Source organism: Eschscholzia californica, unplaced genomic scaffold (assembly GCF_041429995.1).
Source record: "Eschscholzia californica isolate CP2 unplaced genomic scaffold, dmEscCali1.0.p SCAF_4, whole genome shotgun sequence".
Classification (NCBI taxonomy): Eukaryota; Viridiplantae; Streptophyta; class Magnoliopsida; order Ranunculales; family Papaveraceae; genus Eschscholzia; species Eschscholzia californica.
This window is the reverse complement of record NW_028238461.1, coordinates 39,678,631-39,695,770: the sequence shown is the minus strand read 5'-3', so window position 1 is coordinate 39,695,770 and position 17,140 is coordinate 39,678,631. Positions and strand designations below refer to the sequence as shown.

At 41.2% G+C, this 17,140-nt stretch overlaps 1 long non-coding RNA gene across 1 annotated transcript; it reads left to right on the top strand.

Annotated features, from left to right (window-relative positions):
- Positions 1-8,196: 8,196 nt before the first annotated feature.
- LOC147544623 (uncharacterized) lies at positions 8,197-10,932 on the top strand. The gene is made up of 4 exons (XR_015223898.1): positions 8,197-8,341; positions 8,429-8,496; positions 9,495-9,560; positions 10,620-10,932. It is a non-coding gene; the product is annotated as an uncharacterized LOC147544623 (long non-coding RNA).
- The last annotated feature ends 6,208 nt before the right edge of the window (positions 10,933-17,140 follow it).

Sequence of the window (17,140 nt, the reverse complement as noted above, 5' to 3'; positions counted from 1 at the left end):
GGTTCAGTGGTGTTTAAGGTGGTGGTATGATCTGTGGTGGTTGTTATTATCTTCAGTTCTATGGCGGCTACAGTTTCCCAGTGATAGCGGCGGTTTTCCAGTGACGGAAGTAGTGTTCCAGTGACGGAGACAGTTATCCGGCGAGGACGGCGGTTTCCCGGTGACGCTAGCGTTTTTCCTGTGACATCAACAATGGTTGTCTTCGTTTTTTTTCTTGTTTTTTTTGTCGACCTTTAGGGTCTTTTCATTCACGATCTTTAGGATCTTTTCATTTTTCGACCCTTAGGGTCACTTTATCGAGTCGGTGTCTAGTCCAATTTCTTTCCCTTCATGAGGCACTTTGCATTTAAAGGTATGTAACTCTCATGAAGTTTTCAGAGGAGAGAAATAAGAATTATCATCCTTGTATCATTGTGATTTTGTCACTTATTAATGGAATAAGTTTCCCTTGGCTAAAAAAAAAGCATACCTATTTTGCGCGGATTTCAAGCATCGCAATCAAATTTGAACTTCAGTAGATGGTAAGGCCTTCGATAAAGATGATTAATTGCTCCATGGATATTTTTTTTTATTGAAGAAATTCTCCCGTTGTTTTCCAACCAAAAATCTCAAGAAATAGCAAAGGGAGATCAATCTATCTATAAGGGCTTCTCAGTTACCAACATCTTTCACTTGTTTGACCTAAGAGAAAAGTTTATTATTCAGACACTATATAGTTCGAGCTGAAATCAGCACATTATTTGATCCAAATTAATATCGGTTGTTTCTTCCTCTGTGGAGTCAGAAGATGTACTATCTGTTGAATTGAAGAGAATGAATCTTCGAAGCCTTTTAACGTACCAACAGTAGGAGTGGATTTGTGTCAACGAGCCCGGGGAAAGAAAGAAACCTGAGAAGGTAAGAACTTATTCTATTAGAGCAAGTCCAACGGTGAGCGGTCCCGGGCCCTTAAATTCACTTTTGCATTCAAATTTAAGGGCCCGGGCTCAAACCCTCAAAATCAACTCCAACGGTGAGCGGTCCCGGACCCTTAAATTTGAATTTTGAATTTATCTCTTTTTTACCCTTCCAAAATTTCTTATCAACTTTTTTTCTCTATAAATACAACTCTCTTTCTCTACAAACTCATATCAATTTCATTTCTTCTTTGTCTACAAACTTATCAAACTTTCTTCCTACACCCTCTATCTTTTCTACAATGCAAAACTGTTCTTTTTTATTCAACATGATGGTTGAAGAAGATGCATGGGCTGCAGAAAGAGATGATGATGATCTCTTAATGTTACAACAAATGAAAAGGAATGGTAAAAAAAAACGTACTCTTCATGTAGGTTTTTTTTCGGGCCATCGAATGGTAGATCGTAATCGACAACTCGGTTATGAAGCCATTATGAGAGACTATTTCAATGCAGCTCGAACTTTTGATGATACAAAGTTCCGCGCACGCTACAGGATGAATCGTGATTTATTTTTGCGTATTCTTAATGCTGTTGGGGAATACGAGAACTAACGACAACGAATAGATCTTTTAAGTTTAAGTTCTTTAAGTTTTTGATTTAATGTGTTGGATTATTTTAAGTTTAAGTTTTTTAAAGTTTTTAAATGAATTTTTAAGTTTTTTAATTTTTTATATTATTGAGTAATTTTTATATTTTGTTTTTAGAAATAAAATAACATAATAATAATCCCACCGTTGGATCACCATTGGATGTGATCCAACGGTGGGATCTTGCTCCCAACATGACCATTGGGGAGCCCCAACGGTCTGTTGGGGAGCAAGGGGCCGGCCCCTAATAAGGGTCGACTCCTTATTTGGGAGGGGGCTCCGCCCCCGCCCATTGCAAGTCCAAGGGGAGGGACCGGGTGTCCCGGGCCCTTAATTTGAATTAATGGCCCGGGACTCCTCCCCATTGGACTTGCTCTTAGGAAGAAGGATAGGGGTCACATTTTGAGTATAACAGGGGTGTATATATTAGGGAGATTTGCTGTTTGGACCCCGATCCACTTTCATCATATAATTGATTTGTTGTTTGGACTCCCTTTTTTTAGTGTTGCATTTTGAACTCCCTTTTAACGGAATCTTCCGGAAATATTGCATCTCTGAAATTATACTTCAAGAAATTCCCACTTTACCTTTATTAAACACTCATACACTAATTTCTAAAGTTACACTTAAAAAATTCCATCACACACTCTTAAGATCTCTTTTACAATAATGTTACTCTATTAGACATGTTAATCAGCTCTTAGCTTTCTCTCTTTCTAAAACTCTTTCTCTCTCTCTCTCTCCATTTGATTGAAGGGGAGAAATTGATAAGTTCTTGCTGTTGAAGCCAAGCTTTAACAACAACAATTGGGTCAAATTTCTTCTCAATTGGAAGTTTGTGTAGTAGGATTTTGGATGTTTATCCTTCGACTTTACAGAGGATTATTTGTTCTTCAACTAGACTTCCATTGTCGGAGGATCAAATTTGTTCACACTCTGCTTATCTTCAATACTATTACTCTCGTGATAATATTAACCCTAGTTACCTCGACTATTGTTGTCGAAAGAGGATTGGCTAGTTGGGCAGAGGGTTCAAGCAGGGACATCTTCTTATGGTGGAATTTTAAATATGGGAAATTTTAAAAGGCCCCCCCGTTTTTGTTAAAAGGCCTCCCCGCTAAAAGCGCCTCTCATTATAACCCATTTGGTTATAGGGCCCCCTCTACAAAAGAGCACCTCCTTCATCAATATTTGACCTAACGGCGAAGTTAACGCCGTTAGGTCAAACTTAACCCAAGACCGGTGATGTGGACCACGCCACATCATCATCTTCTCTGGCAGGGTCGCCGGCCGGCCAAACTTCCGGCCGGCGACCTTCAAAATATATATTTTTTTTTTAGGGTTATTTTCCTAATGGTTTTTTTTTTTTTTTTTTTTCTTTCTCTCCTCTCTCTCTCTCTCTAAGAACTCCGGCGAAGGGTTCCTTCGCCGGAGTTCTTAGAGAGAGGAGAGAAAGAAAAAAAAAAAAAAAAATTAGGTTTGAAGGTCGCCGGCCGGAAATTTGGCCGGCCGGCGACCTTGCCGGAGAAGGTGATGATGTGGCGTGGTCAAATGATGTGGGTGAAATACATCTTTAAAGGGGGTTTTTTTCACCCATTCAAAGAGGGGGCCCTTTAACCAAGCTAAGTCAAAGGTTTTTTACCAAGTCAACGAAACCATGGGGAGGCCTTTTAACAAAAACGGGGAGGCCTTTTAAAATCTCCCTTTAAATATTTGATGATACATGGGGAGGTGAGGAACCTAGCTCAGCAAGATCAACCTTCTCCCGAGTGGCACTGATGGTCTAATTGGATTGGCATGGATGAAGATGATGAAGTTGTAAAGAGGCCATGTTATATGAAGAAGTCATGTTCAATGAACAGTATCAAGGTAACTTAAAATGAAAGAGGGAATGGACGTTGGGCCCAAAATAAGTGGCCAGTCCACCAATGCCCGAAATTATAAACCCAGTCCAAAGTGTTAGACCCCAATTGGAAAGTACCGTAACCCCCTTGATTTTTCATCAAATTTACGGAAGCTGCCACCCTGAAATTTACGGAATTGCCACTCTGAAAACTCACGGGATTCTCCACTCCCCGTTTTACTTTCTCTCTCTACTCTTTTACTTTCTCTCTCTAATTCTCTTTCCAGATTTATTTCTCTTTAGTTATTTAACTAAATTCTAATTTAACCAATTTCTAACTAATTTAGAATTTTTTTCTCTCTCTAATTCCTATTCTCTCTCCAATCTCAACAACTTCCTCTCTTTTTAAAATTCTCTTTCCAATCTCAACAAATATTTCTCTTTAAATTTCTCTCTCCAATTGGTTCAAAATTCATTTTTTCCCGAGATTTGTTTCTTATCTCAAATTTCGAATTTTTCCAGATTGGTTCAAATTTCTATTTTTTCACTCCAACTTTCCGGATTTATTAATCTAACCAATTCCTAATTTCTCTCAAATTTTTACCAATTTCTAACCAATTTCGATATTTCTTGGTTATGTACTACTCATATACTGGGAATTTTCTTGTTTCCTAGAAATTGTTCTGTTTACTAGCCATTCGGCTATGTACTAGACATTTTTGTACTGGAAATTAACTTGTTTCCTAGAAATTATTCTGTTTACTAGCCATTTTTGTACTGAAAATTTACTTGTTTCCCAGAAACTGTTTTGTTTCCTGGAAATTGTTCTGTTTACTAGCCATTTTTGTACTGAAAACTTACTTGTTTCCTGCAAATTGCTCTGTTTACTAGCCATTTTTGTACTGAAAATTTACTTGTTCCCAGAAACTGTTCTGTTTCCTGGAAATTGCTCTGTTTACTAGCTATTTTTGTATTGGAAATTTTCTTGTTTCCTGGAAATTGTTCTGTGTACTGGCCATTTGTTTAATGTACTAGACATTTTTGTACTGGAAATTTTCTTGTGTACCGGAAATTGTTCTGTGTACTAGCCATTTGGTTATGTACACACTTTTCGAATTTCTCTCTAGATTTTTCCTATTTTCCTCTAGATTTTATTCCTTTTTCATATTTTCTCTCCAGATTTTTCTCTCTCTATATTTCCTATTTTTATTCTTTTTATTTCTGTTTAAACATATTTTCTCTCTCCAATCTTACTACTTTACTTTTCTCAAAAAGATAGAGATGGCAACAATATAATCGATTTCGAAATATTTATATAGAGAGAGAAAATTTTCAAAAACTTTACATATCTTCTTCCTCTGTTTCTCTCCAAAATTTACAGAATTTTTTTTAGAGAGAGATATTAGAAGTTTAGAGAGAGAGAGGGGAAGAATTTTCAGAAAATTTTTAGAGAGAGAAAGAGAGGAAGATTACTTCAGAGAGATAGAGAGGAAAAAGATAATCAACGTCTATGGTAATCTGAAGGTTTTAGAGAGAGAAAGGAAAAAAATTCCAGATTTCGAAATATTTGTATAGAGAGAGGGGAAGAAGATAATCAACATCCATGATTTTCTGAAAGTTTTAGAGAGAGAAAGAAAACGAGAAGAGAGAGTTTGCTTGCGGGATTCCAAAATTTCGTTTGAAAATTTTGAATTTTCAAACCAGGGGCTAGAGGGGGAGAAAAAGAAATGAGAACCAGGAAAAAATGAGCTGTCCTGACATTTGGACTGGAAGCTCATTTCTGGCCGAAAATGGTGTTCCCGCTCATTTTCCCCCCAAATTTTGGATCCCTCACTCATTTTTTGAAAATGAAAAGGCCATGGTAAATGATGATGTCATGTGATAATAGAGAAAAAGAGAATGATAAAATAGTCCAAGTCTTTTGAAGATGTTATATTTAACATTTTTTTTCTTCAGAAAAGGGAGTTCACAATGCAACTCTTCAAAAAGGGAGTCCAAATAGCGAGTCAATTATACGAAAGGGGATCCAAACAACAATTCTCCCCAATATATTAGTAGTGGTAAGTGTGAGGGGCCACCTTAGATACGGGTGGCTTTTATACTTCTAGTACTTCCACACGCCTGTTAGTTGTTGATGTTTGAGAATTTTTTGTCACTCTTAGGTGCTGGTTGTTTTAGATCTGAAATCTGAATTGGATTTCAATTCATATTTCAGATGTTTATTTTTTTATTTTACAAAATCTAGAATATCGGTTGACTGAACTAAAAATCTGAATTGGCTGAATTAAGACACAGTTATTTCAAACTTTAAAACTAGTCTGAAAATTAAACCCAACCGGTGAAAAGTAACATATGACAGATATACCTCCGCAAAACCAAAAATTACTCTAATGTCCATCTTCATTTCACCACCGCCACCACTAACACCACCACCACCACACCACTAGACCATCACCAACCACACCACCAACACAACACCACCACCACTACCGCCACCATTACCACCACCACTACAACACCACCTGACCACCACCAACCACCGCAACAACACAACACAACACAACACAACACAACACAAACAACACCACACAACACCATCACCACCACAGAGCACAACAAAAAAAGCAAGACCACGCAGTGCTGGTCTCAAACACACCTTAACCACCACCATAACACACCATGCTTTATGAACCCTCGCCGTACACCACCACCACCACATGAAAACCTTTTTAACCCTCGCCGGATCTGGTGAGGATTATCTTGTTCGAAACCCTATGGTACACACAACTATCATACCTGCTTCTGTCATAGCCGTTTTTAGTCATAAACGTGTCAAAACGCTTATACCACTGCCTAGAAGACTGTTTCAGTCCATACAAAGACTTCTTCAGCAAACAGACCTGGTCTTCTTTCCCGAGAATCTCAAACTCCTCTGGCTGACGCATGTAGATTTGTTCCTCCAGCTCTCCACGTAAGAACGCAGTTTTAACATCAAGCTGCTCCAATTCCATATCATACAAAGCAACCATAGCAAGTATCACTCTAATAGAGCTATGTTTAACAACAGGAGAAAATACCTCATTGAAGTCTATCCCTTCTCGCTGTGTAAACTCCTTAGCTACTAACCGTGTTTTGTAACGTGCATCTTCCACCCTTGGGATTCCTTCCTTATTCTTGAAAACCCATTTGCTACCAACAATCTTCTGACCCTTAGGCTGCTCGGCTAATTCCCAGACCTGATTCTTCCCAAGAGACTCAATCTCCTCATTCATGGCAAGAGACCACTGCCATGATTCATCACTCTCCATAGCTTCTTTGTAGGTGCATGGCTCATCTCCATCTATGCTTTCCGCCACATTAAGTGCAATTGCAACCATATCTGCCATCCCATACTTTTCTGGTGCCCAGATGTCTTTCTTTCCCCTGTTCCTCGCAACACTGTAATGAACCAACTCTGGTTCATCTTCCTCAGCTTGCTCATCTACCTGAGGCCGAACCTCTTCCGGAGTGTCTATCTCAAACTCCACCTGCTCCATATGATCTTCTTGTTCCACCTATTTACCAACACCCTCCCGAGCATCTACAGGCGTTACCTTCTGAGTTACCATTACTAACTCATCAAGAGTAACATCTTTACTTATGAAAAACTTCTTCGATTTTCCATCCGGATTCCACAACCGATAACTCTTAACTCCATGCTCATACCCAAGAAATACACATTTCTTAGCCCTCAGATCAAGTTTACCTTCTTTAACATGTGCATAAGCCGGACAACCAAAGATCCTTAAGTTCTCATACTTAGCAGGATAACCAGACCACACCTCATTAGGAGTTTTACACTCAATAGATGTGAAATATTTACCAGATACGCTGTCGTGTTCAGTGCTTCACCCCAGAACACCTCCGACAACCCTGCATTCGAAAGCATACAACGAGCTCGTTCCAATAGAGTTCTGTTCATACGTTCCGCCACCCTATTCAGCTGTGGGGTCTTTCTGACCGTATGGCGTCTCACTATTCCTCGTCTACACAAAACCTATTAAACCCGTTTTAGCAAAATTCCATGCCATTGTCAGTCTTAAAGCGTTTGATCGATTTTCCAGTCTGCTTTTCGATCAAGGTCTTCCACTGCTTGAACTCGATTAATGCCTCATCTTTGCGTTTCAGTATGTAGACCCATACTTTCCTGGAAAAATCATTTATCAAGGTTAACATGCATCTACCCCCACTATGTGAGCTGACCCGAGAGGGACCCCAAAGATCTAAATGGATGTAATTCAGAGTTCCTTTGGTGTTATGAACCATTGTACTGAACTTTACCCCACATTGCTTCCCGAAGACACAATGTTCACAGAATTCTAGTTTTCCAACCTTTTGCCCACAGAGTAAACCCGGCTTGCTCAGTATAGCCATCCCCCTTTCACTCATATGCCCTAACCGCATATGCCATAGCTTGGTAGTCTCAACTTCCTTGTCTGATGATGATACCTCTACAGACCCGGTAACAGTGTTACCTTGTAGCACATATAGACCGTTCTTTTTCAACCCCTTCATAACTGTAAGACTCCCCTTAGAAACCCGAAGAACACCACCTTCACCAACATATTTGCGACCATTATTGTAACATCCCATGTTTCTAAGGTTAGTTGAGGGACTATTTGACAATTGGGTCAAGTCAGAAGAGGGGCCAAATCAGCAAAGAGGACAATTTAGGGGTTATTTTGCAATCCAACCAAATTCAGGAACTAAACTCTAATTTCGTGAAACTTCTAAAAAGAAAGTAAGATCAGAATTTGTTTCTCTCTTTGCTCGACTTTTCAGCAAGGTTAGGGTTTCGAGGAAGAAAAGAAATTCGATCAAGAGAGGAGTTGGGAAGATTGTAAAGGGGATTTACTTGTTTTGTCAAATTCCAACTTCAAGAAGTGATCAATCTAGGTTTTGCCGAGAAATTGGTAAGAATTTTGGTTCTCTCTCTAGATATCAATGGTGATTTGAGTTTGAATTAGTTTTAATGGAGTTGTTCATACTTGCATATGTAGGGACTAATCAATTAAGGAGGAGAACTAAACAAAATAAGGGTAATCTTTCTAGCATCAAAGAATTCAAGGTGAGATTGACAATTCTTTGAGATAAATTCAACTCTAGGGTTTATGTGTATGAAATTTGGGATATTTTCATAATTAATGTAATTCTAAGGTTGGGATTGCTAGATTAAATGGATTTTGGAATTTAAGAATGTTAGAGAAGTTGATAGGTTAAATTTATCGATCGAACGACGATTCGATGGACTGAAATTCAGTCTAATGTTATTGAACAATCTGGGCCTGTAATAGTACTCGTACGCACTTTCCCAAAACACGAAAGTCGTAGCTTAGGATCTTAGCTTTCCAGAATGGTATGGTACAAGTATTTTTGATAATGGACGAAGGAGTTATGGCTGTTTTACCGAGCAACGTGCAGTTTACCAAGCATGAAAAGTGCTTACTGTTTTTAGTGGTTATCTAATCATAGATGTTTCAAATATTATTTGAGTCTTCACCATTATTGTATCTTGTCTCGATACGATTCCATAAAAGTATAGTACGAATTATTCGGAGTTCGGATGAGAGAGATATGAGCGTTTTCACACGTAGTGTACGATCAGTGAAACTGATGCAATGCTGCGTATGTTTTGTGATTTTCGAAGATGTTATAATTGAAATTAGAGGAGACTCACTTGGTTTGGTTGAAACGAAATAACTACGAGAGAGTTATGACTGTTTTACCGAACAATGTGCTGTTAGGAAAATTCTGTTTTGGTTGTTGTTCGTATTTGGGAAGTTTCGAAGATGACTCACTTGGTTTTTTAGCGAGAACATTTAATAACTAAATGTTAAGGATATAAGTAAGTTTCATAGAGTGTTGGATTGACCTTAATTGGACATGGCTATGAAGTTAGAAGATCGATCAAGATTTGGTTATACTTGAAGTCTTCCAGAGTTAGCGATTTTGCTGTTATGTTTTACGTTTTCGTTGTTTTCGTTGTTTCCTTTATTTATACTTTTGTTGTACCAAGGTTCTTCATTTAGAGCCTAATATTTATATCGGTTATTTATGGATTGGTAGAGGGGGGAGCCGGAGCTTATCGTTGACGATCATGCTACGGTTTCGGCGGAGTTGAAGTACCGCCAGGTAGGGGTTCTGAATCCTTTATCCAGCATGGTTTTAGATAACGAATATGCTAGATTCTATAGTTATATATGCGCCATTATAACTAGAGTTTAGGTAGCATGAAACTCGATTTATGTGATGAATTGACATATGCTTGAAATGTTTTGATGCGATATGAGAAATGTTTTCGAACTGATGTTACGATTATTGTGAACTACTGGGATTTTCTTGTTTGTACCCGACTGCGGATTATGTCAACCTACGGGCACGTAGCCATTGAGGGTAGGATGACATGTGGACACGGTTGTGACCCGTGTGAGACCGGTGAGGTAGGCGACACTAGTCATGAGACCTGTGGGAGTAGAGTGCTTCACTTGCTGGCCATTGGTGCTCGTGCCTCCAGCTCGAGGCTCAAGGCCGTACACCCTGACCGCTCGCCTGGGAGGTGACATTGATTAGGATCCCTCTGCTTTGTGGCGATATGACTCTTGGTTGTTCCACTTCCGTGTTTGATAAGATAATGAATCGAATGAGAATATTGGTTTTGATATACGAATGAAACTGATTTTGAAAGATCGCATTAGATGCATGACAGGGTACCGAAGAGAATGAGGTTCAGGCCTTCCATGGTAATTGGGGGATGACTCTCTTATTCGAACTCGGTGATCAAAAACGTATTTAGATACTTAAGGTATATATGTATCATAAGGTAAACTCCTCAATGATTGCGGAGTCTCTTAGTGGGAGAGGGGCTTACCGGCTAGGGGTAAGTCTCTTTCTCGAGGAGACGTAGTGCATTAGCTAGTGCCTAAATGGGCTGGTACTATCTAACACACTCTAGGCTCTCCTGAGGAACTCTCCTCTTATTGGGAGCGCACCATGGGTGGGCAGCTAATCACTGCTATTGCTTGCTAGATTAAGGAAAATGTTTTGTATATAGTATATATGGTAACTGGTTTGATAACTCGATTTGTCATGATGTTTACAACTTATTAAATGAACTTTTGAAAACGTGATGGGTTTTGGATTGGTCTTCTACCAGAATAACTCGTGTCGGTGAGTATTCTGACCCCCTACCAGTTGTTAGTGTGCAGGTGCTTTGTCGTAGCCTCGAGGCGGAGTTGTATTCCAGCCGGTGATCTTGTTTGACGAGGCTAGAGGTGTTGCGTCGTTTTCTTTGGTTTTCGTTTATTGGCTTCTTGTTATTTTAAAGTTATGTATTCATTGCAGAAACCAAATTCTAATATGTATATACGTAACACTTAGAGTTGTTTATAGATTGTATCGTTGTTTATGAGGCTTTTATATTTTTTTTGTGGTTCGGGTTTCGACCCGAAACTAAGTTGAGTTTGTTTAGCTTCCGCTTGATAGTTTATTTCTTTGTGTATGCGAATGTATGGATTGCATGACAGGTTTTACAGGTGCGACCGGTTCGATTTACAGAGGAGACTCTGTCGGATTTCTGTCTCGTCTGTGAATTGCCGGGGCATGGTCGTGTCTATTTTGGGACACGGGGCGTCAAAATTATCATCCAGAGTTACCAAAGAGATTAAATTCCTCTTCAAATCTGGAACATGTTTGATGTCTGTTATAGTCCTCACAACACCATCGTGCATCTTGATTTGAATAGTACCAATTCCAACCACCTTACAAGGAGCGTCGTTTCCCATTAACACCTTACCGCCATTAATGACTGTGTAAGTGGAAAATCATTCCTTATGAGGACATACATGGAATGTACAACCAATATCCAAAATCCACCTATCTTCTGCGAAGCAGACATTGATCGCCAGAACCATAGCTTCATCACATTCTTCAATGATTGCCAAGACACTACCATCATCTTCTTTGATGACTGCTGCCTCTGCTGTGACCTTCCCCTAACCACCAAACCATCACTTGGATTGCTTTCTTCCATTGACCTCCGTCTCAACTCCTTCGAGTTCAATGCTGCTTTAACATCCTCAAAGGTTGTAGTTGTTTTACCAGAAATAAAAGAATCAACAAAGCTTTCATATGATGGTGGCAGGGATGCAAGCAATAATACTGCCTTATCTTCTTCTTCGAATTTGACATTTATATTTGCCAAATCTAAGAATACTCGGTTGAGTTCATCCGTATGGTCTTTTTTACGAGTCTCCGTCTAACATATGTAAACTAAATAATTTCTTCTTTAGATACAAACGATTAGTTAGAGATTTCGTCATATACTTTGTCTCCAACTTACTCCATAGACCATCGGCTGTAGTTTCCGTCGCTACTTCCCGCAAGACCTCATTGCCCAAACAGTGTAGAATCTAACCATGAGCTCTCTCCATGAGATTATCCTTCTCTACTTCTTAAAGTGATTCAGCGAGTGCAGCCTTCCCATTCAACGTCTTCAACAGATCCTGTTGAACTAATACTGCTCGCATCTTAATCTTCCAAAGATTAAAATCGTTACTTCTATCGAACTTCTCTATCTCGTATTTCGCCATCACAGAAACCTCAAAACCTCAGCTCTGATACCAGTTTGTTATACCGATCGGGGTTTAATGTGATCAACACGAGTAATATATCCAAGATAGGCAATAGGAATAGTAAAGAACAATCAAGAACAGAACACAGAGATTCACGTGGTTCGAATGGTGAGACCTACTCCACGGCGACAACGGCTCGGTGATTTTTACTATGATAAGCAAACAAGTTTACACCGCCTCACCGACTCTCTCCTTAGGGTTTAGTTTATATAGCCACTGAACCCTAATCCCACTGCCTCACCGACTTTCTCTTTACAACCGACATTGTACACGGATACGCGAATACTAATAATCGACATTTGCCTAGCTTTGCGTTCCAGCTCTGTCTCGGAGTCCAGCTTTGCCTCAGAGCACTACTTCGCATACCAGCTCTGTCTCAGTAATCAGCTCCGCTAATGGGTCCAAGCTTTGGTAGGTTGAACCGGGTTCGATACCAATCCATATTCGAGTCACTTCTAACATGGACTAACCCCCTTTTACTCAGTTCCCTACCGAAGCTTGGATTGGTATCGAACCCGGTTCAACCTACCGAAGCTTGGACCCATTAGCGGAGCTGATTACTAAGACAGAGCTGGTATGTGAAGTAGTGCTCTGAGGCAAAGCTGGAGTCCGAGACAGAGCTGGAATGCGAAGCTAGGCAAATGTCGGTTATTAGTATTAGCGTATCCGTGTATAATGTCGGTTGTAAAGAGAGAGTCGGTGAGGCGGTGGGATTAGGGTTTAGTGGCTATATAAACTAAACCCTAAGGAGATATCAATAGCACAATCTCACGAATCTCTTGTGTAAACTTGTTTGCTTATCATAGTGGAAATCATCGCGCCGTTGTCGCCGTGGAGTGGGGTCTCACCAACCGAACCATGTAAATCTCTGTATTTGTGTTCTTGATTGTTCTTTACTATTCCTATTGCTTATCTTAGATTACTCGTATTGATCACATTAAACCCCGATCAGTATAACAGATGCTGTCCCATCGGTTTTGACTTGATTGTCGCCGAATCCTACCAGGCAAGACTTATATGATTTGAGATAGTGGAGACTTACCCCGAGTTTTTGATGGCATGTTCGGCTCATGACTTCAGTTGAGCTTCCTGTGTCGACTAGGATGCGCCCTAGCCTCCAATTAGCTACTACCGCCGTTATCACCAGTGGGTCTGCTTGTGGGGTTATCACCCCCACTAAGTCATCGTCCGTGAAGACAATGGGTGGTGTTTCCACACTTGATTTGATAAACAGAACTAGTAGGTTTTTCGCCTCGTTGGCGTATCTGCGTTATTCTTTCATGGTAGGTCCGCCGAGAGCCGGTTCTCTCGAGATAGTATTGATGCTTCCCATGACCCCGGTTGGCTCCTCTAAGCCCTTAGTTGTTTTCTTGGTTGTCGGGCTTTGTTCATTGGAATCCAACCCAGACCCTATTCCTGCTTTGTTTTACGACCTTTTACTTTTATACTCGTAGGGCCATTGTTCCTTCCTGATATATTTGTCCAGCTTACCTTTCCTCACCATTTCTTCGATGAGGTTCTTGAGATGTCGGCTTTGGTCGGTCTTGTGACCGTAGCCTCGGTGGAAAGCGCACCATGCGCTCATGTCTCTGAACCCGAACTCTTCTCTGTCGTCGTTGGGTTTGGGTAGTTCTGCCTTTCCTTTCGCTATGAGTATCCGTAGAATTTCCTCCTTGCCTTTAACCAACGGGGTATAGGTGGCGAAGTCAGATCTGGGTCTTCTATTTCGCTCTTGTTCCGTGGGGGGCCTGGCTTCTTCCCGTTCTTTCTTTCGGGTCGGTTCGCCCTCGTACGGGATGTTGGCCACCTCCTTTATTCGTCGGTAACTTTCTCCTTTCCTGATGAATTGTTGTACCTTATCTATCAGCTCTGCAAGAGTATCTGGTTCCCTGCTAGAGATGTCCTTGATGACATCGTCCTGCTTGAGGCCTCTTGACAGAGCGGCGAAAGTGACTTTTGGTTCTTGATCGGTGACCTGCAGCATGAGGTTCCGGAATCTCTGCCAATAAATCGCCAAAGTCTCGTTTCTTCCTTGAGCCACGTTGAACAACTCGTTTGTCTTTCTCTTGATTGACGTGCTTCCTCGGAAGGCGTCACAAAAGACTTGGGCAAGTTGTCCAAAAGATTTGATCGATCCCGGGGCCAACGCTTGGTACCATGCCTGAGCTGGTCCTTCTAGGATGGTATGGCGAAGACTACGCACCATATATCCTGGTTGGTTGTGTATAGATTCATTACTGCAGTATAGTTGTTAATGAACACTCCTGGGTCCTCCAGGCCGTGGTAACGGTCTACTGCTGGGCACTTGAAGTGCTTCGGCTTCTCAGATTCCAGTATCTCTTGGCTGAGAGGGGGTTGGTGGATCACTGCTTTCCCCCTCAGTCTCTCCTTCTCTCTTTCTCAAGTTAGCTCTGCTACCTGATGTATGAGCACTTCGCAGACGGTTGGGTCGTCCGTGTACCCTTCGCCAACCCCCTTCTTTTTAGGGATGTGTGGTCGGTTAGGGTCCAATGATTCGTATTCGTCCAAGATATTCTCCAGATGCATCTGGTCTCCAAGTTGTAAAGTCAGAGCTCCGGAAGAGAATGCATTACCGGGCGAGAAGAGCTTCTGCGCGTGCCTCCTGATTACTTCTTCTCTCTCTTCGGGTGTTGCGGCTTTCCTGGCTATCTCTGCTTTGCGGAGGCTTTCCTCCAGTAGTTTTGCCTCCTCATCCCTTCGGAGGTAGTCGACCTTGACTTGTTCCATCTCGGCCATGAGTTCGACTTGGTTGCGGAGCCTGTATGGTGATCCGCGTGGGGTATGCTCGCCCGAAGACATGTCTGCCTGAGGGAGTCAGGGGAGTAGTTAGTCTGAAAGGTTTAAGAGATAGGGTTCGGGTTACCGAATTGATGATTTTGCTGGAGAGATGCCCTCTGTTATGCATGACAGCCTCCGTTATGTATGATTGTTCTATTAGGTTGAGTGTTATTCAGCCTAATGTTCCTGCTTCCAGCTTTGCTTCCTACTTTGCTTCTCCTTAATTCAGCTCCCCATCCTTGCTCCTTGCTCCTTGCTCCTGTTCGTCTACTACCGATGGGTGAAAACCTGCAAAGGGTTCGAAAATTGCTCCGACGCTCACGCTAGTCAGGGTGTTATTTGCAGTAAAATAATGAATATTGATTGATCCTTTTAGGGGGCGAGTTATGAGAACTCTGAGTTTCTTGTGATCTCATTGGGTAAAGAGATCGTGTCCTGTGAAGGACGATGTGGGGGGCCTTTTATAGACGATATTAGGCCGACTGTGATTAGTGGCGTTGGTGAGGCGGTTGCCGTCTAACCAGAAGAGAAGTTTCCTCTCTTGAGTATCTAGGGTTGCTCTTAGAGTCTATCTCGGATCTTTGATAAGTGGAAGTTCCTAAGTTCAAGGATTCTCCGTAGATATCTTGCCGATGTGATAGATTCTAAATGAGAAGTTTCCTCCTTTAGGTACGTGGAGTCCAAACTGGCTTAAACACTTCGAGATGTGTAGCCGACTGAGATCTTTCTGGAAGATTCGGGATTAAGTCGGTAGATCGGTTGGCGCTGCTGCCTCCCCAGTTCTGGGTGTAAGACATTGGCTAGACCTGTGCGGACCCCCATACTCCTCTGAAGACCCTGGGGCTGATCTTTCTGTGCCAAGGGCATTTTGCAGGGCTGGTTTCTTTTGGCTGACCTCCCAGATAGGGGAATATTTGGTGGACCATCAGGAGTTCAGCTGTCCGGCTACCTTAAGCCGGGTCGACCCAGTAGACTTCAAGTATGATCTTGACTCTTTAGACGTTAGTCAACGTCTGGACATTTTGTTCATCATCAACACCGGATTGAGTGAGGAAATAATGTAGTGAGAGAAAATCGACATAGTGCTGAGAACGATGGAGAGGGAGTATTCGGTTATGAAGAGTGAGACTGTTACCGATTATAACTGAAACAATATCCGGTAGTTTTGGGGTTTTAGGGTTTGTTAGAGGAAATAAACCTGAGACAACACGATGGTGGGTTTGTTGAAAAGTCGTGATAGGATGGTCGGCAAATCCCGTTGGACCATATAAACTAATAACCTGAGACAAAAATCATTCCTTATAAATATGAGGAAGAGACTTTAATTTTTCAAGAAAAGAAGGATTTCCATGAAAAGGCTTGTAATTTTTGAGTTTTGACATTGCAGTCGAAAAGGTGGTTTGATCGAGGTGACCATTGGGAAGGTGAAATGCGGTTCGGCAAATATCGAGATGTTTTGTTTTTGGATCATCTTCATCATCGATTAGTGGATCAAAATATTGGAGTTTTTGATTAGTAAGTTCAGTAATCGCCATTGCTAGTGTTTTGGTTGACGGTTGGGAGGAAAACAGAGGTAATTGGTCTTTAGTAGGGTTTGAATTAGAACCAACCCCATCTGTGCTTCCGTTATCATCGTCTTTTTCTTCTTCTACTGCGAAGGAAGATTCATCTTCTTCCTTTGCAACTTCAACGTCTTCGTAATCTTCTTTTTCTTTTTCCTGATGGAACGAGAAAGTAGACGAGGAAGATGGTTGACGTATTATTAATCTGAGGTCGTCACACATTTGTTGAATTGTAGCTAAATCGGATATTAGCGATTGAACAGTTTCGAAATGAGTCGGTTGTGGTGGCGCTGGTGGTGAATAGGAAAGAGAAGATGATTGTGTTGGCTGTGACGGTGAATATGGTTGTATAAGAGGTGATGAATACGGTGGTGGTGTATAGTAATAAGATGGAGGTGGTGGTGTATAACACACCGGTGGTGGTGGTAACAGTTGGTATTGACAAGGAGAAGGTTGTGGTGTATAATTAGATTACGGATGTGGTGGTGGTGGTGCGGTCGTGGTCGGATAATAAAAAGATTAGATTTGGTGCAGCGGCGCCAAAAACTTGATGCACCCGGAAAGATTGCACACCCAAGCGGAGGTATCAAGTAGTAATCCGGCAAAGCCGGGATCGATCCAAGGATAGGAAGGTAGTTTGGATATCGAAGGGTCTTATCTCTCGGTCTAGATATTACAAGCTAACTTAGACTAAAAAGGGAAGAAACAAAGATAATGGAGG